Source organism: Callorhinus ursinus, unplaced genomic scaffold, assembly GCF_003265705.2.
Source record: "Callorhinus ursinus isolate GAN/ISIS: 27379988/994484 unplaced genomic scaffold, GSC_fseal_2.0 scaffold4, whole genome shotgun sequence".
Taxonomy (NCBI): domain Eukaryota; kingdom Metazoa; phylum Chordata; class Mammalia; order Carnivora; family Otariidae; genus Callorhinus; species Callorhinus ursinus.
Window position 1 is genome coordinate 7,844,636 of NW_027397066.1, and position 7,610 is coordinate 7,852,245.

Below are 7,610 nucleotides of genomic sequence, written 5' to 3' on the forward strand. Positions count from 1 at the left end.
GGTAGAAAACTACTGTTCTTTTCATCTTTATTGGGAACTGTTCCCTCTACCTCTACTCCTGTGTAAAAGATCTCCTTCTCTCCCTATTCAATCTATATGGTTACTTTGGGTGATGGCCACTGGTATAACTTCATCTTGACTCCTGACCACAGTTGTTTGAGTCAAGGGTAAGTCCCTAGCCCAAACCATACCCATAAGAATATGTAGCTACCAGTTGGGAATTAAATCAGTATTCAAGCCAAGCTTGGCCGCTATCTTGCATTGAGGAGAAGTTAACCGAGAAAGTTGACTGTGGCCATTTTGCTTCATTCAAATCATAAAAAAAAGAGAAAGCCTGTCTGCGGCAAGAAAAATGTATAATGGTATATGAGTTTGTATGTCCCACTTCTCCCATGTTCTAGCTTCATGCTAGTTTTAGTTTCCATAAGCCTGTATCATTATAATAAAGCATTCTTTATACCTCAGCTAGTTCAAGTTTGATTTTTTTATTTATAAGAGTATTTTGACAAAAAATGAATTTATGCTATGCTAGTTTTAACATACATTATGAAAAAGTTACACACCATTTAATTTTAAATGTTCACACTAACCCTATTATGAACGCATATCACAGACAGGGAAACTGAAGCACATAAAGTTCAGGTAACTTGCCTGATGTCATGCAGCTAGTGGGTAGCAGAGCTAGGACTTAATACATGCACTTTGGATCCCCATTTCATGCACTAAACCACCATACCATATATTTACCACAAGTAGTAGTATAAGTAGCAGGTGCTCCAAACTGGTAGGGTCATGGTTAGTGGGGAGGAATGACAAAGTATTCATTCTGGGCTAGGATCTTGCCATATTTGTTGTGTTGTACTAAGCTAATATTATAAACTATTATCTGTTGATTTGGGGTCTTGGATGTATGTAATGAAGTTAAAGCTTAAAAGTATTTTATCAGATCATCATAATGTTTGTGTGCAGTTATTGATAGCATTCTGTAAGATACAATAAGAGGAATATTCTCTAATTTAAGCCGTTTTAAATTAAAGCAAAAAATTGAGTATGCGGACAAGAAAATATCTTTACTAAGGAAAGGATTTTCTACTCCTAATTAGAGATCTGAGACTCCAGGCAATTGTGTATGATAATAGAAATGTGGATTAGGGATATCTGCGAGGCATGAGGTGACTTAGGAAAATCAAAACCAGCATTTGTTTCCAAAGAACTGCTATGCCCCTCATTTGGGGGACTAAAGTTTTGAAATCTTTTCCCTAATCACTCAGAATGTGGCTTGAAGCAGGGGCAATGTTCTACAGTCGATGATAAAGACTTCCGGCATCAAACCCTGAAGGTTTATGTGCAAAAGAAATCTCCCAGTGCACAGAATTGGGTGCAGCCATATAGCTGAACTTGAATCTCATTCCTTGATCATAGAAATGATTCAGAAAATTCATTTCCATGAGCTCCATTCATTCTGCCATCGATCTCCTGTATTTGTCCAACAGAATGTGGTTTATGTTCTGGATTAAGGACCAGCATAAATTACAATAACTTTCCTTCTTGTTTTTCCTGGTGAAGTTTATTGTCATTATCCTGTGTCTCCTCCACTATTGTATATCAGTGTGTTTGGAAAATCCATAGACGAAAATAGTTAAAATATGTGGATTCTGAAATAAAAAATATATATATACACGTATAGAAATTAAACCATACGTATAAAAGTAAAACAATATATTAGCCATGTGAACTTAGGTGATGTTTCACTTTGCTTTCCACACAGATACACACAAAGATATCCTGTGGATCAGAACACAGTCACCCACAATATTATTTCTAGATACCAAACCTAAAAATTACCTGGTGTTCATTCAGTCATTCACAAACATAGTTTTGGGTTCCTATCACGGGCCAAACTCTGAGCTAAGCAACAAGTTGGTCTCTGCCTTCACGCATATATAAACAAGTGGGGCAGACAGACATTAATTATATAGTTATATTAAAAAAAAAGAATAAAACTGCAACCCTGCGAGTTGCTATCAAAACTCCTGCTAAGAAGGTTTTTGTTCATTTTGAGTGGGGAAGTTTTAACATTGGATGTATGGGAAGAATATGTGATCAGAAACCAAGAGCTGAATTACAGTGGACATTCTAGCTTTGTCTGCCTAGTATCCACCACATTTCTGGATCTTCTCCTTTTCTGAGATCTGTCCCTACCTCCCCCCCATTCTATCTACGTGGTTGTCATAAGAGACTTTGTGTGATTACATAGCGTGACACCAAACCTTGGCTACAACTGGTCAGTGAAGCAAATGGTGCCTCAATTTAGTTGGGCCAATTGAGAAGGTCCTCAGGGAATGTAGAATCCATCTTAGGGATGACAGGCCTGGTTGTTGTCTTGAACTACAGCGATGCAACACAGAGACAATTAACTGCCGCCATTTCTTGTGTCTTGCAGGCTCAGAAATAGAGACCGTCTATTTGCAGCAACTGAGAAGAAAAAGGTAAACATGTGAAGAGAGCCAACGGTGGGGTACACGGAGAACAACATGTGGTTCCACTGGAGGATGAGGTGCTGTTGGACTCCATTCTTGGGCTCTATGAGACACCCTCTATCCTGATTATAACTTTCCTTCTTACCTGGTGAGTTTATTCACTTTGGGTCTCTGTTGCTTGTCACTACATGATAGAGTCCTAAAAACTACCTCAGTAAAAGCAGTTTCAGTGAAGTACTGGGTCTGAAATCACACTGGAGTGAACTGAGAGTGGGAATTAAGGCAGTGGAATAGTGTGAGTAGCAACCTCTTCAAGAAATGTGCTATAAAAGTGGAGCTGGGCTGAAAGAGTAGGTAGGGAAAATTAGATAGAGACAGCTAGTGATCACCAGTGGTGTTGTCCCCTTCGGTGGTGTAGATTAGTTGCTGCAAAGTAGCTGCCTTGGGAGAATGAGCTGTTTCCTTTTCCTTGTATTATTTTATTGTGCTTATTTTAACAGTGAAGATGCAAGCAAGAGTATGCTTGAATGCAGATGAGTATGCTAGTTTTGCTTTTCTGCATAAAAAGCCAATCTAAAAGTTAGTGGTTTAAAACAATGTTTTGTTTTAGTTTCTGATTCTGCAGATTGGCAATTTAGGCTGGGTTCAGCCAGATGATTGTGCTAGTCTGAGCTGGTCTCATTTATCTATCAGCGGTCAGCAGCCATCTGGTGGTTTTCTGGGGCTGGATAGTGTAAGATGGCCAAATTTCCCAGTTGTGCCAGTTGGCCAGTTGGCTATCTCCCATCTAGGCTGACAAGGCACCTGGACTACATGCTTTTTATCATCTAATAGGCTTGTCCAAGCTTGTCACGTTCAGGAGTCTTAGAGCAGGAAGAGGGCAAGCCCTATTGTGCAAGTACTTCTCAAGTCTTCCCTCATGTTTGCTACCAATTTTTGACCAAAGCAAGGTAATGGCCAAGCCTGGAGTCAGAGTCGATGTCAAAAGGCATTGCTGTGGGGTATGCATTCAAGAGGCTTGAGCAAATTGGGACCATTATTGAAATCAATCCACCACAAGGGGCATAGCAAAAGAATATAGAAGAATGAAATGAGAGAACTGTTTGAGATGACTATATATAGCTTTCAGGTCCATTATAACCTTAGAATAGAAGGCAGATTTGCTGGGGTTTCAACAATTTAAAAAGCATCATTTTGGGGGACATCTCAAATAAAATGTTGGTGGCTGATGCAGTATTTCATTTTCCTGAACTCCAATCATTTATTTCTCAAAGAAGAATGATAAAGCTGTAAAAGAGACCTTCCCTTCTAGAGATAGGGGCAGCCCGTTGCCAGCAGTGAGCTCTACTCAGCTTTCTAATTACCGTCATGCTGACGGAGGTTAAATATTTATGAAGAATGTGCTTTTTTATCACCCAATCTAATTTTTAAACTCAGATTCTCTAATCTCATTGAGATGTTAATAACCCGTGTTTTTCCTCCTCTCTTTTAGGTTTTTTGGCAGGAGTAAAAGATCTCCCCGTTCTCATTTATTTTGTAGAGAATGACATATTGGTGAGCATGAGTACCGCATAAAGGGTGTTTCATAAAGAACGAGGAGAGGAAGAAACTGACAAGAACAAACCTCCATCCAATTCAGTCAAGAGAATTGTGGGTTCACGCAGAAATAAGCAGTACCAGAGAATGGATTTGCACTGTTTCATCGTTACACTAGTTCTACCATTTTTGAGCATTGTGACCTTGGACAAATTAACCCCTCTGAGATTTAGTTTCTTCATCAGTAAGATAAAAACAATGTTTAATATCCGGTTCCATGTATTAGCTTCCTGTTACTGCTGTAATAAATTACCACAAACGTAGTGGCTTAAAATAATACAAATCTTTAAAGATCTTGAGATGGGAATCATTTTTGGATTTTCCAGAAGGGTCCAAGATGTCACAAATGTCCTTTAAGACGGGGGCAGAAAGGTGCAAATTTGAAAAGGAGAAGCGATCTGGGACGTGAATGCTGGGGTGATGTATGGTGTGGGCCGCCCCTAGAAGCTGGAAAGGCTGGGAAATGGACTCTCACCTAGAGCCTCCAGAAAGAACCAGCTCTGCCAATCCATTTGAGATTTCTGACCTCCAAAACTATAAGATGATAAATTTGTGCGTTGACTCATAGTAAAATATGAATAAATGCGGCCGTTGCTGTGTTTCTGCCTTGCCTTACTCTTGTTCACACAATCCTGCTCTACCTGCAGGGAAATGCCCCAGCTTCCTAGCATGACCTAGAGAGTGCTCGGAGACTCATCCTGACACTTCATGGTCCAACCATTCAGAACTGATTATGTCTGATCCCACCTCGTTTCTCATGCATCAGGCCTCCACGCTTTTGTTCAGAATACCTCCCACCTCTAGCTACAGAATAGTCTTTCCACCTTCATGAGATGGAGTAATTCTAGGAATGCTACAAAATTCAATCCGGGCATTAGCTTCTTCAGAAAGCTCACCCGTGAGACCATACCTGGCCCGTTTCCTCTCCCCTAGGCTCTCCAGATGCCTGCTCTGAGCATTACTAACTGTGAGCTTTTCCTACACTTCCCTTTATTGTGGGACTTAGCACACCATCTTGTGATTATTTCACAGATACCCATTTCCTCAGGGGACTCTAGGTTTTGAGGGTGGAGTCATCCCTGTCTCCTAAGTGCATTTTAATGTTTGGTGCACAATCATGTGCTCAACTCAGGTTCATTATTATAAGCACTCTCAAGGCAAGGGCTGATCTGTGTTGCTATACAAATTACTTTTTCTGAACAATCAAATAGTAGTGATGTTTTTACCTAACGGCTGAGACTGCCCCGGGGACCTATTTTGATTTACTGACCTCTTTAGTATTGAAACAAAAAGCCTGAAAGACTAAAATCAGGCACTCTATGACATAGGGACACTAAGGATGTTGGTTTAGAGGCAAAGTCACCTTTGGAATCATCAGGACAATAAAAAGAATAGATGGTTTCAGACACAGTTTAAGTCAAAATTTATGAATTGACAAGATATGTTAGAGCACCCAACAGGAGCTCCTGCTTTACATACAAGTAGTCTGCCTTCCAGGTGCTTACTGCCCCACTGAAAAAAAATGAATATGTATGCGTTAAAACATCAAGAAATGGTCCAAGTATATGAATTATACAGAATTGGCTGTTAGTGACTGAATCTCTAGGAGGAGAGCAGCCACGTGGCTCAGTGGCAACACTCAGGTTTAAAATCTTCCAGATCTGACTTTGACTTCTGGTTCTGCCACTTGCTTACTGTATGACCTTAAGGAAGTCTCGTCACTCTCTGAGCCTTGGTTTAGTACAAAAATAATCATAATAATGTAAAAAAAATTGCATTGTACACTAAGTGCCAAGCACCATGCTAACCACCTTACATGGGTTGCTTTACTTAATCTCCACCTCCACACTATGAGATTATGTACCTTTTTCATTTACGTAAGAGGCAGCTGAGAGACAAAGTTATTTAATTACTTCCCCAAAGTCATAACACAAGTAGCTGGAATGTGACCTAAGCACCCTGCTCCAGCTCCAGACCCTCTGTGTCTGCCTCTATGCCGTACTCACCTGATCGCTGGGGAGAGTCACTCCCTCCTGGAGCTGTTGCAGAGACTGAATTGGATGTGGAAACACTTTGTGAGCCCCTGAGAGCCAACCCATTATGAAGAACAGCCCCATTTCCCTCTCTCAACACCTTTCTCTCAGCCTTTGCGTTGTTGACTTAGGGTGATAATCTTGGGATTGTGAGGTTGCAGTCTGGAGTGGACATCCTGATGCTGTGCATGGCCTGCCTACCTCCGGCTGCGGCTGTGAGAGACCAAGCGAAAAGCAAAAGTTAAATGGCTCAGTCGAGGGAGCTAAACACATTTTACTTTGTTAACCATGTTTCCACTGGCCTTCAAGCTTCTCTTCTTTATAAAGGCTTCGCAGATTTCCCCAGACCATTCCAGAGCCTTGTGGCTCTACCATTTCACTCATTATCGCACGCTCTGTACATTCCATGTGGTATAAACAAGACAGACGAGGTCCTGCTTTCCAGTAGGGTACCCACAGACAATATATAAATTAGCAAATAAATAAACTGAATAAGTTCAGATAGTGACAATTGCTAGGAAAACAATGAAATAAAGAGATGTGACAAAAAAGATGACCCATACGAGCATCTGTTGGTTAGACAACAGGCCTTTGAGCAGAAGTGACTCTGAAGCTGAAATTCAAATGATGAGAAGGATGCCCAAGGTTGGGGTATTTGAGGCACAGAAGGAAAACCAGTGAGTAAGGGAGATGGAGGTTCAGGTCAAAGTCGGAGAGGAAGTGGGGACCTGGATTAAGGAGGCCTTTGAGGCCAGGCCAGCAGAGGAGTGTGTGATCTGATGAGAAAGTCAAAGAGCTCCCTCTGGCTGTTGCAAAGATGGTGGATGATGACCGTGGCGTTGGGGGCAAGGGGAAGCTAGGTGAAGGTGATGAGACCAATTAGGAGGTTATTCTTATATCCAAATGAAAACTGATTCTAGCTCAGACTGTAGCTTAGAGGGACAGCGATGCCTTCAACACATAGGGCCTAATGTTTGCAAGGCATCTTTTGATACCTGGCATGAGCCCACACCTGGAATGTCGAATCTTTACCACCACCTTTATCAGAAACCACATCAGATGCTTCTTTTTGTGCCCATATATGCATGTGAACCTCAGTCCAGAGTGAAAACTAAACAATTATTTCCAGAATGATTTTATACTCCTACCCTCAGAAGCTCAGCTTTCTAGTTCAACAGAACTTTAGATGTTAGACTTTGCCAAATATGTACATTTTGAGCCAAAACAGAAGGAAAAATTAAAAACTGTAATGTCAAATGTGTTGCCACCATATTTTTTCTCCTCCCCCCAAAAGAGAAATGCATGTCACACTCACTTTATAATGTCTGCTTAATTTTTTTGGTGCTCTTACCAAAGAGCATTAGTTTCTATATGTATTGCTTCCCCATCTGTGGGACTGATGCGTAATTACATATTTGGGGAGCAGCTGCCCCCTCCATTCCTAAATTTCCTGCAAACACTCTGTGCATGCTACTGAGGCCCTGAATTTGTTGTCTACTCA